Source organism: Schistocerca americana, chromosome X (assembly GCF_021461395.2).
Source record: "Schistocerca americana isolate TAMUIC-IGC-003095 chromosome X, iqSchAmer2.1, whole genome shotgun sequence".
NCBI classification, from domain to species: Eukaryota; Metazoa; Arthropoda; class Insecta; order Orthoptera; family Acrididae; genus Schistocerca; species Schistocerca americana.
This window is the reverse complement of record NC_060130.1, coordinates 249,505,472-249,523,389: the sequence shown is the minus strand read 5'-3', so window position 1 is coordinate 249,523,389 and position 17,918 is coordinate 249,505,472. Positions and strand designations below refer to the sequence as shown.

General features: G+C 44.8%; 1 protein-coding gene and 1 pseudogene across 1 annotated transcript in view; one reads left to right on the top strand and one right to left on the bottom strand.

Annotated features, from left to right (window-relative positions):
* LOC124555943 (dystrophin-like) overlaps window positions 1-17,918 on the bottom strand; it is a 1,045,948-nt gene that overhangs the window by 320,398 nt on the left and 707,632 nt on the right. The gene's annotated exons all lie outside the window — the stretch shown is intronic.
* On the top strand, window positions 12,628-12,745 carry LOC124557244 (annotated as a pseudogene).

Genomic DNA, 17,918 nt, shown 5'->3' with positions numbered 1-17,918 from the left:
ATCGTCCTCACACACTGAGTGACCTCAGGTCAGCCACTGTCTAACAGGTGGGCGGACGTGGCCAGCATGCCAATCGGGATCCATCACCGTCGCTAGGTACGGGATATTTGAATGTTACGCAGCAGCAGATTTTGATTTCATCCATGTGCCTTATGCCATTATTTTTTGTTTTCATTTCACAGTACTTTTTTTCTTTTGTTTCTAAGGCTTATTCTTTCATTCCCTGCTCCCGTTGACTGTAATTCGACACACATTCGCAGATATGGAAGTGATGTAAAATGTTCTTTCGAGCAGTTTATTTAGCAAATACGTATTAGCGACGGTTATTTTACCCAGCAGAAATGTTGAGTCATTAATTTGATTCTGATAAAATCGTAACAGGATTACCGAATATCTATGGTTAAGCCCTAGGACATACACTGAAGCGCCAAAGGAACTGGTATAGGCCTGCGAATTCAAATACAGAGATATGTAAACAGGCAGAATACGGCGCTGCGACCGGAAACGCCAATATAAGACAACAAGTGTCTATCGCGATTGTTAGATCGGTTACTGATCTTACAATGGCAGGTTATCAAGATTTAAGTGAGTCTGAATCTGATGTTGTAGTCGGCGCATGACAGATGGGACACAGCATCTCCGAGGTAACGATGAAGTGGCGATTTTCCCGTACGACCATTTCACGAGTAGCCGTGAATATCCAGAATCCGGAAAACCTCAAATCTCGGACATCGCTGCTGTCGGATAAAGATCCTGTTAGAACAGGACCAACGACGACTGAAGAGAATCGTTCAACGTGACAGAAGTGCAACCCTTCCGCAAATTGCTGCAGATTTCAGTGTTGGACCATCAGCAAGTGCCAGCTTGCGACCCATTCAACGAAACATCATCATTCATGCACCCTTTATGATTGCCTCGCCTGCGTCCGTCAACACGACATTGCACTGTTGATGACTGGAAACACGTTGCCTGGTCGGACGAGTCTCGTTTCAAATTGTATCGAGCGGATGAACGTTTACGGGAATGGAGACAACCTCATGAATCCACGGACCTTGCATGTCAGTAGGGGACAGTTCAAGCTAGTGGAGGCCCTTTAATGGTGTAGCACATGTGCAGTTGGAGTGATATGGAACCCCTGATAAGTCTAGATACGACTCTGGCAGGTGACACGTACGTAAATATCCTGTCTGATCCATTTCATCCATTCATGTCCATTGTGCATTCCAACGAACTTGAGCCATTCCAACAGAAGTTCAAGTTCAAGTGTGTGTGAAATCTTGTGGGACTTAACTGCTAACGTCATCAGTCCTTAAGCTTACACACTACTTGTTGTGGATTGGCAAGACAGCCAACCCACTATAAGAGGAAGCCGAAAGGCACGCGTTTTAGCTCACGCAGGCTGGCGTGAGGTCTGGAACAGGTCACGGAAATGAGACTAACAAAAAACGTACGTAGCTGCTGGAATACTTAACTTTAATCCATAATTGGTGAACATCGCTCTTGACGGTACATGTTTTACTGCATCAATAGTAACTGGTAATGGCGCCTTGCTAGGTCGTAGCAAATGACGTAGCTGAAGGCTATGCTAACTATCGTCTCGGCAAATGAGAGCGTATTTTGTCAGTGAACCATCGCTAGCAAAGTCGACTGTACAAGTGGGGCGAGTGCCAGGGAGACTCTCTAGACCTGCCGTGTGGCGGCGCTCGGTCTGCAATCGCTGATAGTGGCGACACGCGGGTCCGACGTATACTACCGGACCGCGGCCGATTTAAAGGCTACCACCTAGCAAGTGTGGTGTCTGGCGGTGACACCACACTACTTAACCTAAATGATCCTAAGGACAAACATACACACCCATGCCCGAGGGAAGAGTCGAACCTCCGCTGGGACCAGCCGCACAGTCCATGACTGCAGCGCCTCAGACTGCTCGGCTAATTCCGCGCGGCGTCCAACAGAACAATGCGACAACACACAAGTCCAGAATTGCTACAGAGTGGCTCCAGGAACACTCTTCTGAGTCACCAAACTCCCCATACATGAGCATTATTGAGCATATCTGGGATGTCTTGCACCGTCTGTTCAGAAGAGATTTCCAGCGCCTCGTATTCTTACGGATTTATGGACAGCCCTGCACGATTCATCGTGTCAATTCCCTGCAGTAATACTTCAGACATTAGTCTAGTCCATTCCACGTCCTGTTGCGACACCTCTGCGGGGCCCAACACGATATGAGGCAGGTAAACTAGTTTCTCTGACCCTTCAATGTAATAAGAACACCGAAATACCTAGTGTAGATCATCGTTCCCAAAAACAATTTAAAAATAAATCACGATTAACAGTTGTCTCGGACGAAATGACATCCTGCGCCCAGAGCAGGTTCGAGGAATCCGCCTTACGGAGAGTGCATCCAATCCAGTGTTAAACGTTACGTGAGAGACAGTGTACATCGCAGTGCGGTTTATTTTTCAAATTTCGAGAGTATACGTTCCTTGACAAACATTTGCTGACCCCTACGCGTATCCTGCGAAATGACCATAAAGATACAATTAGAGAGATTCGGGCTCGGCCGGAAGAATATCAACAGTGGTTCTTTCCTAGCACCTCTTGCGACTGGAACTAGATAAAAAGAGTAGAGGGGGACAGACTGTGGCACACGAATTACCTTCCGCAATATACCGGAAGGTGCCTTTCAGAGTATAGATGTAAATGTGGAATAATTCATTAAGAAGAACCCAAGGATGAAAGCAAGTTGAATGTTTGAACAAACGGTCACAGAAGAGTGGCAAACGTAGCGAGCAAGGAGGACGGAGGTGTATCTTCCGAGAAGTGGGATGGCATTTTGAACTGGGGAAGAGAGGAGAAGGCAAATAGCGGCGCAGGAAGTTTGGTATTTGCTGAGCGGGCGGTGGCGGCGCCTGCCTGGCTTGTCGATATGGGGCGCCATCGCCATATCCTCCGCCAATTCATGAACTCATCCCATATTCCGCCCTCTCAGAAGTAGCTAGCCGACGCTCCGTCTAATCCGGTTTCCTGCTGGCGTTGCCTGCCCGCCTCCGCCTACAATGCAACTTTAATTAATATGTCACGCGCCACAGTCCCGCTGTAAATATGATCCCACTGAGATGAGGACGCTACTCATCATTTCGCAGTAACAAAACTGCGGGATAGGGCGATAATATACTGCGACACGCATCCCCGGTCTTATGTTCGAGGGTGAGGATAACTTTTCCAGTTTTTTCGGGTAAAACACAGCGCTTGGTTTTTTTTTTTTTTTACGTATTCCCTTCTAGGTAAGTCTCCTTTGACCATTTTTTCTCCTAAATGACATCCACAACAAAATAAATTGTGACAGTAACACGTGAACATACGGGTTCCCCTGTCATCATGTATTAAAACCCTAATGAGCCATAAAAATTTCGAAATTAAGAATGTAATAACACATTACCTGCAAGAAGCGGACATAAATCTCTGAAACATCAAATACTAATGTATGTATGTTTACACATGCATAAAATAACTCTGTACTTCAAATTGAACTGTCTTAACTGAGCCGGCCGGAGTGGCCGAGCGGTTCTAGGCGCTTCAGTCTGGAACCGCGCGACCGCTACGGTCGCAGTTTCGAATCCTGCCTTGGGAATGGCTCAAATGGCTCTGAGCACTATGGGACTTAACATCTATGGTCAGCAGTCCCCTAGAACTTAGAACTACTTAAACCTAACTAACCTAAGGACATCACACAACACCCAGTCATCACGAGGCAGAGAAAATCCCTGACCCCGCCGGGAATCGAACCCGGAAACCCGGGCGCGGGAAGCGAGAACGCTACCGCACGACCACGAGTTGCGGACGACTCGGGAATGGATGTGTGTGATGTCTTTACGTTAGTTAGGTTAAAGTAGTTCAAGTTCTAGGGGACTGATGACCTCAGAAGTTAAGTCTCATAGTAATCAGAGCCATTTGAACCATTTTGTCTTAACTGACCTTCAAAGCAGCTTATCGATGTCTATATTATTTGCGGCAAAAAAAGAACAAAAAATTGTCATTTGTTTCGTCTACTGGATAGATTCTATAAATGAAGTACGATTCCGGAAAGTTTGTACTGTTTCCACCTACAGCTTTCCAGCGAAACTTCTGTGCGTACTGCAAACAACCTTGGACATTACTCTTCAACCGACTGATGCCGTTTCGACTTTGTTGGGAAGCCCTTACATATCATCCATACAATCCCCATCACTCCCCATGCGGTTTCCTTATTACTGGAATCCTGAAGAAAGACATTCGTGGTCGGCGATTTGCTTCAGACGAAGAGGTGCACACCTGGGTATGATCATGATTCCGTAAGCAACCGCATACCTTTTTACATGAAGGTACTGACCGTCTTGCCTCATAGTGGGATAAATGAATTAACTGTATCTTTGACACTGTGTCAACTAATCTGAATTGTTACATTATTCGGAAATATCAAGTACGCCGCGATCGCTTGTAAATCTTTTTATTGATTATCGGTTTCGACAGATCTGTGGTGACATCATCAGATCTTTGAACACATTAACAGAAGTTCATGATCTCGTAAGTCACATAGTGATGTTGCGTCGTTTTACAATCAAAGGCTGCAAGGAACATCAGCTTGTCAAGCGTAAAATACCACAAATGTAAAACGTACACGGTGTTGTGCTGATGTCCCAGCGCGCTCGTTCACCTGATACCACAATGGCGACTGAGATAGTACAAAAGCGGTGTTAAGCGAACGCGTGCGCGAAGACACCAACACAACCAACACAGCATCACGTATGTTTTCTATTTGTGGAGTTTTACGTTTGGCACGCTGATGTTCTTTGTAATCTTTCACTGGAAAACGATGCAACATCGCTATGTGATAAGCACGTTTATGAAGATCATGAACTTCAGTTATTGTGTTACAAGATTCGATGATAATAGCACAGATCTATCGAAATGGGTGATCAATAAAAAGATACGCAAGCACTCCTGGCGCACCTGATGTTTTAGAATAATGCAAATGTATTAACAGTTCTGATGATTACTTTTGAAATAATGCACAGTTTACTTAATTTTTTCTGTCTGCTTCGTTTTCATTTGAGTGTCCCTTACATAATTCTAGAAGTTTTCAACGCTAATATACCTAACGCCACTAACCAAACACTGTAGACGAGATATATTTCAGTGTTTCATAGCTTATCGCACTCTTTAGTGGATCTTTTTCTATATCGCAGATTAACTACGGCAAAATTACAGCATGCAGTAAGTTTCTAGCAGATAATATATGATTCTAATAGCAAATCCAAATAAAAAATGTTTATGTACAGCAATGAAATTATTAACTTCTGAAGTTCAGGCTGCTCTGCAGGAGATGAAGAGAGGGAAAGCCACCTGTCCCGATGACCTCCTAGCAGAGATATGTTGTTCTAGAGCCGAAAGCTATCTTGCTCTGTGTTGTCGATGGTACTTCTGGTACAACCATCTCCTTCCCTTCCACGCCCCCTACCCCTACCCCCACCCCCATCCACCCACCCCCTTTCTTTTCACCGTACGTGAATGGCACGTGGGAAGACTGACTGTCGGTAGAACTCCATAGGAGCTCTAAGTTTTCTGATTCTCTAGTTTAGGCAATTTCCGGGCCGCACAAAGGAGGAAATAATATGTTGCCCGACTCTTCCCAGAATTTACTCTCTCGGAATTTCGATAGTCAACTTCTCCGTGAACGATCACACCTTTCATGTTGCGTCTGCTATTGGAATTTGTTCAGCATCTCCGTAACACTCTCGCGCCTACTTAACGATCCCGTGACGAGAAGCGCCGCTCTTCAAAAGGAAGGATGGAAGCAAGCAAGCTTAGTGTTTAACGTCCGGTCGACAACGAAGGTCCGCTACGGTCGCAGGTTCGAATCCTGCCTCGGGCATGGATGTGTGTGATGTCCTTAGGTTAGTTAGGTTTCAGTAGTTCTAAGTTCTAGGGGACTGATGACCTCAGATGTTAAGTCCCATAGTGTTTTGAACCATTTGAACAACGAAGTCATAGAGTTGTAGCACAAGCTCGGATTACGAAAATATGGAGGAGGATATTAGCCTTGCGCTTTGAAAGGAACCATCCCGAATTTTCATGGAGCGATGTAAACGAAATCTCGGAAAACCTATAGCCGTATCGCGGAACGCGGATTTGAACCGTCCTCCTCTCGAATGAGATTCCACTGCGTCACTTCGTTCGGTGCCGCTCTTCGGTGAATTTTGTCTACCTCTTCTGTTAATGTGTTTTTAAACCCCTTCTTTCTTGAATGAATCTTCCAATGAATATGAGCAAGGCATCTGCGTTTCCTATAGTTTGTTTTATGTGGTCGTTCCAATTGATGTCGCTCCGAATGGTTGGTCCTAGGTATTTTACGTTAATTCCTGTTTCGGCGTGTCATGTGATTTAGATACTGCCATCGGCAGCGTGAAAAGACACGGCCAGATGGGAGGGGACGCTCATCTCCGAAGCACGTGCCGCAGTGTCAGCGGTGTTTCGTGTTAACCTTCGTATTGGGAAAACAGCCACCGCCAGAGTCAGCTGCAGTTGGGAACAAAATATTAATAACAGGGAGAGCCATCGACTACCAGGTATGCTATTCGCGAATAAAGGTGACACAGTGCAGCAAATCAGTCTGCAATTCATTTCTGAACAACAACAAATTCTGAACAATACGGCAGAGAGATTAGTATGGACACAGCAACATCGCCGTTGGCCGCAACGAGTGTGGAAATATGTCGCCCGGAATGGTGAGTCGCGATGAACATTTATTTAACACACTGAAAAAATACATACAATGTAGCGTATAATACGTACAATATAAAATCTTACAAACAAACATCTAGAGCATGTATGTAATCTATCGACTTTTGAGTCGCCAGCATCAAGTCTTCTGGTTTACCATCGCATGACCTCGTAGGGATTTCTTCTGAGATGTGTCTGGTGGTCTGTGGTTCTCTGCAGTCACAATGTGGGGCTGGTCGCTTAACATATTTGAGTATAAAATATGCACATCTACCATATTAGGAATTAATTCTGTTTAGCACTGAACATGCTTTTTGTTTTTGGATGATAACACGGCGTACTATTAGTTTGTTGTACAGTTCATTCCCGAGTCCATGCGGTGGTAAGGCGGAATTCATCATCTACAGCGACCCTTGCTGTCTTCGTTCGTGGTAGATATTTACTATCCACGATCTTCTTGTACCTTTCCGTCAGTGCGTTTATGCGTGGTAGTTGAGGAAGTACAATATGGCTTAGTACTAGTAGCCATTCCTTAGGTGCTGATTTGATATTAGCAGCAGTCGTTCTCATGCTATCATTTAACTGGACGTCTGTATTTTGTGGTAGTGGGCAGTCCAGTCAGACTGAGGCACCATACATTGTACGACGGTTGAGCAGACAAGACCTAGAGCAGAGGGACGTAGCGAAGATGCCAATGCTCCCCGGGTTGTATCATACAGTTTTTGGATGATGATATGTCTTGTTTTCAGTTTTCGGATGTTTTTCTTAGCTTGTAACTGTAAGATAAAGTTCTATCAAGGGCTACACCCGCATCTTTGGTATTTTATTGTACGCTTAGTCTCTATGACTTCGACTTTTAGGATTCTGAGTTCTCGCTTCACCTTGATTGAATGTGTTTTGTGGCTTCAAATGGCTCTGAGCACTATGGGACTCAACTGCTGAGGTCATTAGTCCCCTAGAACTTAGAACTAGTTAAACCTAACTAACCTAAGGACATCACAAACATCCATGCCCGAGGCAGGATTCGAACCTGCGACCGTAGCGGTCTTGCGGTTCCAGACTGCAGCGCCTTTAACCGCACGGCCACTTCGGCCCGCAATGTGTTTTGTGTTTTGGTGCTCTGGATGTCGCTACTTGATGTGAAGTAATGGCTATTGCAGTAACTGTTGTCTTATTCCTTCGTGTGGAGGTCCCAATTCTTAATTGCCTTCATAACCTCAATGTTTGTCTAATCAGCGTCTGAAAATTCACGTTTTCTACTGTCTACATCGACTTTTTCCGCCTCGCTGCATCTAGACTGTAGAGTAGTTCGTCTGCTACTTCTCCAGAAGCGCTTTTGACGAAGTTTTGGAATAACTCTTCACTGTTTTTGCACCAGTCATGGATGTATTCCTTTCGGTAGCATTTTGGTACACACTTTTTGGCAGTTGTAATTATTCAGCTGCCAAATCTTTAATAGTTTCTGATGGGAGGAATGATCTAGTTCTGTAGAGAACTTGGTCCAATTAGGTTTCTTTAGATTCCACCTTGGGTGATGGATAGATGTGATTAGATTGATTTGTGTTCCTACCTCAATTATTACTGGTCGTTACTGGCAATGTGAGGAGTCATAGAGGACTTTTCGTCAGACTTCTAGGATCTGGCCACTGTTGTCAGTCGAATCACAAAATACATCGGTATTGTATTCCTGCCCCCATGCTGCTAACTTCAAAGTAAATAGGTGTTTAGCATAAAATACAAGCGTAGGTTGTTCATCTTCCTCCCATTTTACTAGTACGTCCGCATTATCGTTCCAATACACATTTCCACTGCACGTAGCGTCTGTTATGGTCACCCACGTATATAGCAGGATCAGGATGCGTGCGGGTAACTTGGGCTGGCCAGGAGATGGCTGGTGGCTTGTAAGCGTTGGAGACGGTGATCGTTCCAATTTTTACGACAAATATTATTGATTTCATCATCGGTGGATGCGGAAACAAGAGAGAGATTCTCTTTAACGTACATTACTATGCCATATGATCGAAGATACGTAGCACCTCGCAGTTTACATTCCGGTATTTTTCCCTTATTTGTAGCTGGTGTTTTGCTTCGCAGTGAATTTCGTGTATCGCGACTAGGTCGATATTATTATTTTTGCGTTTTGATAGGTACTGGTTTTAGGAGTATCTTATGTTTTCTCATTTGACAAAACAAATTCGAACTGAGGGCTTCAGTTTTCTGGTCGATAGGTCCCGAGAAGAACAATGTAGTCTGACAGCACTGTTGCTCTCTGGGATATGTAGAATGTGTCTCATGGCCAAGAGATCACACGATAATCTGACGGTCAGTATTGCACAGTTTATTTACCATTACCCAAAGTGCACGTGTGGACTCTGTGAGAAAGTCGGTACATATCGATGACGTGGTACGAGTTGGTTTGAATCCGCATCATCACGGTTGTCACCAGGACACGGTTCAGGTAGGTGGTAGAGATCAGGAAAGGGGTGAGTACCAGTCTAATGTTGAGGCCGCATACACCAGAAATGAAGGCGCCACTTTTACGTCAGCTTCCTACCTTCCTGCTGTAGTTCCGCCAGTTGGACGAGTCTGACAACACTAGCGCTGAGATCGCCTCCTACTCGTCGAGTCATTCTGTCTTAGTGAAGTGCGCACCCCCCTCAGATGTAGTGGTAAGAGAGGCCAGTGGACAGCCCGTCAAAAACTGAACACAGATCAAGCATGAAAACAGGAAGAAGGTGTCCTGGACTGTGAAATATATATATGAACAGTGAACAGGAAGTGCAAGTAGAGAAGACGCTAAGAGCAGTGGCGTCGTGGTTAAGTGGTTACGGCACTGACTGCGAAATGGGCGAGCCGCGTTCAAACATCAGTCGAGCCATTTTTTTTTCGCTGTTCGCTTTATCCAAATTTGTGTCTGTGTCGTGGTGTGACGTCCGCTTGCAACAGCGATGTTTAAGGTAGTGAACTATAATGACAGTTGACTCGGCACAACTACTTTATTAGCAGCCGAAAGAAAGTGGCTTTGGAATGCAAACCGCAAACGTTTGATGACAAGGCGACAAGTCAACCGAATCCTCCACCGGAGAAGCACGCCTGGTGTGTCATACACGGCATTAGTCACAGTAAGTCTCTCATATGATAGGAATCTCTTATCGACGCACCTAATTTGTACGACTGGTAAGTGAATGAGATATGCCTCCTTGCAGGATACAGGTGTTCGTATGAATGTGATCTCTCACATGAAAACGTAATAGTTTGTCACATAAGCTACAACAAATGAACGCGACAGTCTCACAGTTTCTCTATACTCGGTCAAAACATATGTTTTTAATGTTTTTGAAGTCGCGTCCCGTTTTGGAAGTCTTGAGTCTTGAATTCCTTTGTTGTAACATTGTTCACACCCTTTGTTTGTTGTTTCCATTCCTGTGAGACGCCTATGTGGTGTATCGCCTGCTCTGACTATTCATCGCATTTGCTTGCGACGGTAACGTATTCTTACCACATGACTCACATTCTATAACCAATGCATAGTATGACAACTGCCAAGACTGCAGAAAGAGAACAAACATTTCAATGACCGGACGGACAGTTCACAATGTTGTGAAAAATAATAATAAATGGCACGAGGGAGTTTCGAGCATGCCTAGCCCGCTTGGCAATCCAACACCGTAACCACTTACCCAAGACGCCGTTGCTATTTGTGGCTGCTCTTTATTGTAATTCTTGTTCTTGGACCGTTCACTGCTTCTATTTTGCTTTTTTTTTCGCAGTTCAGTATACCTTCTTTCTGCTTTCATGCGTGATCTATGTTCAGTTTTTTTGAAGGATTATCCACTGGACCATCTTATCACTAAACCTGAGGAGAGTACGATGAGGAGTTTCCCTTGTTAGTGCGGAAGCTGAGTGCACCATCATGCTGTTGTAAAGTAGCACTAACAGAGCGAAATGACACTTTGTCAGGATCAGTTGGGCTCTGACGAAGCTGTGCGTTGAGAGACTGTGGAGAGTGTGAGATGGAAATTAAGTGATGCAGTGTATACAATCGTTAGTGTCATCCATTAGGAAAAGGTCTGGAAAACGTTCGATTTTATAGTCCACTATTAAGACTAAAAACGTGAAAAAAGTTCGTCCAACGCAAACAAAACGGCTCTAGTCTCGTTTATTCCACTTCCAACATGGAACAGGTATCTGCTGTGTCAAACGCAATCTGGGCACATAGCAACGTCACTTCTACGTCTCTGCGACCAACAAACGCTCTATTTATGTATCCTTTTGGTCCTGGCAACTTACACTTATTACGTGATATGTAAGTTATAATAAGTAAAAACATTTAAGACAAACAGGTATCAGAATACACTTACGGCAAATTGTTAATACATACGAAACTATCAATGGATAAAAGTTGAAACAAATCACAATAAAAGGAGTACAGCGGGCGCTGATAGTCGTATTCAAATTTAAGAATTTTGGAGTATTTCAGTTATTAGCATTCACTGACTATAGGTATAAAAACGACATAGCCCCTCCTACCTTCCTTTCCTCCAACCCCCCCCCCCCCCTAATTTTTTTTCCTGTCCCTTTATTAATGACATTGAATTTCATTTTTGACCATACTACCGTATACTGGTCCATAGTAATTCATTTCCATTCCTTGACCAGTGTCACTTGACTGCTGTGTGTTGCTCTGCTTATGGTTTAATAATTCGTCGTTCCTTGTCTGCTGAAATTGTGTTATTGTACAGTGCGTGTGCGCTCACAAGCCGTAAACGTCATTTTCGGTGATGCACTGAATTGTTTGACGTCATATGCTTACTTTTCTTGACCAGTAGCGCACTTAATGTACCGTAAAGTTGTATCCTCTCACCCCATACATATGTTCAGTGATCTTGTATTGTAGGTCACAGGTATTACTTATACCATTTTAGTAAGTTAAGTTTTTGCTCTTATTTGCTGTTGGTATTTCTGTATTTTACATCTGTATGCGCTAGATATGAAAGCTTTAACTCCACACAGCAATGTCATTGCACGTACGTATTCTACTCCTTTATTATCGGAAATCATATGACAACCTGTAAGCAGCCTCTACTTTATTAAAAAATCTTTTTCTAAATATTGTTGTCTCTTCCTATTATAAATTTGAAATACTGGGCTGAGTTATTGTTATTCATAATAAAGTTTTCGCCTAGCTTGATGCCGCTGTAATATTCAATATCCATTCACGTAACGCCATCTGGTGATAAAATTTATTTACTTTAAACGAAACTCAGGATTCTTGTTCAATCTGTTCATGATGGTTACATTAATGTCATGCAGCCACCAGGCCCAATTGTTACATTCAATGCCAGGATATGTGCCTTATGTCTACACGTTTATAACAATTGTGTATACTGATTTTATATCTGTTTTTACATTTCATGTATAGTTATATGTAATGTTCTGGTTTTGACAGACGATCTGATGATGGCATACGCCGAAAGGGGTCATTCTGGATCAATAAACTCATTTTGTATTAAGTGAATGACTTATTACCTTGCGACCTACACGGCTTTCTACAGACTACATGCAAAACCGTACCAAACGCACCTTGGACGCCACTGGTCGAAATGCGCCGACATGTGACCCAGTGGCAGCCGATCTGCGGGAGTTGTGGAGGGGATTCGGTTGAGTCTTTTTCCGTGTCAGCTGTCTACGGTGAGCGGCAGCAGGAGTGGCGGGGGCACACCACATCCAGAGCGGAGCAGCTGCCGATGTTCATCAATATGCCTCCTACTCCAAGTGTCATTTACGTTGCTACAAGATGACATATTGGTCGAAGCGGTCTCTAACTTTCTTTTTTTACATGTGGGCAATTCAGTCTACGAAGGCAACGGCCTTGCCGCAGTGGATACACCGGTTCCCGTCAGATCACCAAAGTTAAGCGCTGTCGGGCGGGGCCGGCACTTAGATGGGTGACCATCCAGGCCGCCGTGCGCTGTTGCCATTTTTCGGGGTGCACTCAGCCTCGTGATGCCAACTGAGGAGCTACTCGACCGAATAGTTGCGGCTCCGGTCACACAAACCCATCATAACGACCGGGAGAGTGGTGTGCTGACCACACGCCCCTCGTATCCGCATCCTCAGCTGAGGATGACACGGCGGTCGGATGGTCCCGATGGGCCACTTTTGACTTGAAGACGGAGTGCTTATCCAGTCTATGGATACCACACTGTGAAATACAAAGCTTGGATAAAAATTGCAGAATTCGTCCAGAGGTCGAGTGAGAATAATATTGTTTGCACCTATATGGTTGATTAACAATGTATATTACAGTTACTTCAGACTTTACACTATCCAAAATAACTATCTTAATGAATTCTAGTAACTTCATTATTCTGCCAACGAACTGACCCGGCGTGATTCTTAAAATAGTCATAAATTTATCTTGCACAAATATTTACAAGGTGACTGAGTACGTGTTGAAAGTCTCTTCGGGTTTGCTGCCGCATTCTAAAATCAACTTGACTCGATATTTCGGCGATCCAACTGGTCGCCATCTTCAGGAAAATGCTGCTTCTGCTGATGAGTCCCGCTGAGAACTGACGCCAGGTTGCAAATCGACGTCCTATATAGGCCACCGCTCAATACACAGCGCATGCGCCGCCCATCACGGTTTCTGCCTTCCAAAACAGGGAGGTGGCGCCGCCCTTAGTGAAACACTGCTGGCAAAGATATATCGCAATCAAGGCCGCACCGAAGAACGTTCAGTTTTGATGCGGGATAATACAGGATTCCACGTCTTGCTAAGAGGAAACCCATTGTCTCTGTTGATTAAATTATCAGCCAACCTAATTTCAATCGCCTCTTTATATACACTGTTCCAAAAACCGGAAATGTTCCCAGAATGAAATTTTCACTCTGCAGCGGAGTGTGCGCTGATATGAAACTTCCTGCCAGATTAAAACTGTGTGCCCGACCGAGACTCGAACTCGGGACCTTTGCCTTTCGCGGGCAAGTGCTCTACCAACTGAGCTACCGAAGCACGACTCACGCCCGGTACTCACAGCTTTACTTCTGCCAGTATCTCGTCTCCTACCTTCCAAACATTACAGAAGCTCTCCTGCGAAACTTGCAGAACTAGCACTCCTGAAAGAAAGGAAGTTTCGCAGGAGAGCTTCTGTAATGTTTGGAAGGTAGGAGACGAGATACTGGCAGAAGTAAAGCTGTGAGTACCGGGCGTGAGTCGTGCTTCGGTAGCTCAGTTGGTAGAGCACTTGCCCGCGAAAGGCAAAGGTCCCGAGTTCGAGTCTCGGTCGGGCACACAATTTTAATCTGGCAGGAAGTTTCACCGGAAATGTTGGCAACCACAACAGTTTCCTCAAATTTCATATTGTGTCCCTCATTTAGGCAGTGTTCTGCTACCGCCGTTTTCTCCGGCTGTTGAAGCCTCGTATGACGGCGATGTTCCACACACATGTCATGCACTGTGCGAAAAGAAAGGCCAATGTAAGCTTTCCCACATTGACACGGAATTTTGTACAAAATTTTAGGATCCGGCAGCAAACCGAAGAGATTTTCAAGACTTATTACGCCGGGAAAGCCTACGTAATCACATGACTGAGTATGTGTTCTGGTGGTCGTAACTTCAAACTGTCCTAGACAAGCGTTTCAGCTTGTTTGAATTCAGTTGAATTTCATCATCCCTTAGAGAACTCGCAGCAAAGCAATATACGAGCAATCGTAAGACCGAAACATGTTGCCACTTGAGAAATGTCGGAAGGGTGACTGACAGGACAATGAACGTCTAGACCTGACGGTCTCTGTCGGTGGAGTAAGACGCTTTCACTAATGTTATTTCGAGAATGCCATCTAAATCACTTCCACAAAGCTGCGCACTCCATTATTAGATATAACCGCCGTCATGTGATGCGACGAAGAATGTAACAAAAATATTAAACAGCATAAGTAAGCTTTTAACACCCACAAACGTTGTTAAATGTAGGGAGCTGTTACTCCTAACAGAATCCAGACACAGCTTTGAAGACCGTTTGACAGAAAACACAGAAATTCAAGAGGGATTTATGTGATATTAATAATAAAGAGAGATTTACGGATGGCATATGGAAAAAAAATTTAAATAGGCAATGTGACTGCTGGTAAGACACATGCATGGTGCACGTAGTATCAATGAGCGTGCTGTCCGTGTGTACAATACAGAAGGCGCGCGATCTATCTCAGTTTGACCGAGGAAAGATTGTGATGGCCAGGAGGTTCGGTACGAGCATTTCGGAAACTGCAAGACTTGTCGGGTGTTCGAGGAGTGCTGAGGTGTGCCGCGCGGGATTAGCCGAGCGGTCTGGCGCGCTGCAGTCATGGACTGTGTGGCTGGTCCCGGCGGAGGTTCGAGTCCTCCCACGGGCATGGGTGTGTGTGTGTTTGTCCTTAGGATAATTTGGGTTAAGTATTGTGTAAGCTTAGGGACTGATGACCTTAGCAGTTGAGTCCCACAAGATTTCACACACATTTGAACACAGTGCTGAGGTGAATGTCTTCAACGCGTGGCGAAACCAAGGTGAAACCACGTCCAGACGTGGGCTTTGGCGGCCACTCCTCACTGAAGATGTCGGGCATCGTAGACTGGGCAGACTGGTGAAACAGGACAGGCGGTGAACTGTGGCGGAACTAACTGAAATTTGTGGTTTGTTCCTATGGGACCAAACAGTTCAGGTCCCTTGACTTACACACCACTCACTCTTAACGTAAACAACTTACACTAAGGGCATCACACAGTCATGCCCGAGGGAGGACTCGATCCTCCGACAGGGAAGTGGGGGGGGGGGGGGGGGGGGCGGAGCCATGCGAACCGTGGCAAGGCGCCCTTGACCAAGCGACTACTCCGCGCGGCAGCGAAACTAACATCAGACTTCAATGCTGGGCGGAATATAAGTGTGCCTGAACACACAGTGCACCGAACACTCCTAACGATGGGCCTACGCAGCCGACGACCTATGGACATGCCAATGTTAACACCACGACAACGGCAACCACGACTGAAATGGGCATGTGACCATCGGTACTGGACGCTGACGCGGCGGTAGAACGTTGCATGGTCTGTTGAATCCTGATACCTTCTTCATCATGCCGATGGGAGGGCGTGAATCCGTCATCTTCCACGGGAACAGCTCCTTGACACCTGTACTGCGGTGGCTTCATTATGCTCTGGGGAACATTCACGAGAGCATCCGTGCTGTTAGTGGAACCCGTGCAAGGCACCATGACGCCCAAAGAGTATCGCACACAGATTGCAGACCACGTACAACCCTTCATGACGCTAATGTTTCCGACCGACAGTGACATTTTTCAACAAGATAATGCACCATGTCAAAAGGCCAGGAATGCGATGTAGTGGTTTGAGGAACACAATAGTGAGTTCCAATTGATGTGCTGGCCCCCCAACTTCCCAGAACTGAACCCGATCAAACACGTCTGGGATGTCATTGACTGTGGCATCAGAGATCATCGCCCCGTCCCCGCAATTTAGGGAGCTGGGTGACGTGTGTGTGTAGGTGCAGTGCCAACTCCGTCCAGCGACCTACTAAGACCTCATTGCCGGCCGGAGTGGCCGTGCGGTTGTAGGCGTTGCAGTCTGGAGCCGAGAGACCGCTACGGTCGCAGGTTCGAATCCTGCCTCGGGCATGGATGTGTATGATGTCCTTAGGTTAGTTAGGTTTAATTAGTTCTAAGTTCTAGGCGACTGATGACCTCAGAAGTTAAGTCGCATAGTGCTCAGGGCCATTTTTGAAGACCTCATTGCTTCCATACCACAACGCGTCGCCGCTGTTATCCGTGCCAAAGGTAGATATACCGGCTGTTAGGTAGGTGGTCATAGTGTCCTGGCTGACCAGTGTACATTTATTAAATTTTAGGCTCTTTTTTGCTTGTTATTTGGGACTGTTATTTTTTTTAGGGATTGTTAGTTCAGGGAAGTTTCGAAATGTAGGACAGCGTCTAGGAAATTTCTTCCAAATAGATATCTTCCTGGACGAGGAGTCTTCCTCCAGATATTACCACGGACGTGATATCTAACATAGTACTGACTAAATGTAATTGCTGTCAATGACATGCAATACTCGATGTACATTTTATTTCTCCAATTGCCACGGAACGTAAAATAGTATCACCTCTACTACGAGTGACATTATTATCGACGAAGAGTCTATCTAAAATGGTTGTTGAAAACGTTTCTACTTGAACTAATGTGATTTGAAAGTGGCACTTCAAATTTGCCGAAACTAGTAATCACTGTAAAAGTAATTCCAAACTTGGTAAATAAAGTGTTCTTATAAGACTTCAAGATTTAAAGGAAACTGTCATCCCGACTTTGTTTCTTCATTTATTGGACTCCCAACAAGTGTCAAGACTTCCCTTGCAGCACAAGACAATATAGAATATGAAATTTTATAGCAGTTTTTAATAGAAAGGCGTATACGCATATATGATTTGTGTTTACGTCTTGGGAATTTATTTTAGCGTAATCTTACGGTTCTAATTAATTGCGGCGTAACTGATAAATGTCTTTATTTATACATCTCTCTCTCTCTCTCTCTCTCTCTCTCTCTCTCTCTCTTTGTCCGTCTGTCTGTCTGTGTGTGTGTGTGTGTGTGTGTGTGTGTGTGTGTGACTGGCCAAGTTAATTACATCCGACGACCAAATAAGCTGTACGTGCAACGCGGCTCTTCCATTAACTCGCCTGGTCACGAACTTGTAAAACATTTCTGCTTTCACAGACTTCATAACAAGGTCAACAATATGCGCTTCTCGTCCTACACTTAAACTTTAGAGTTGGGGTACGGGGAAATACTCGAGTCCCCAACGTCTTCTACTATCATTTACGTTTCATTCTTTCGTAGCAGAAGTTTAAGAAAATTCTTCCATTAGTTAAATTCACGTGGTCAGGTACATGGATTACTCACAAAACCCAAAGGAATCCGATATAACATCTGTATCTCACTTCATCCACTCATAACAAAAATAACTAACAATTCGTCGTCGAATGTTTCTATACTGAATACTACGCATGTGGCCAGAGCAATTAATATTGGGCTGAAAAGAATCAGAGAAATCGTCACGTGTGTGTAGAGCATCCGAACTGACGTAAGAAGCGTACAAACGTTAAA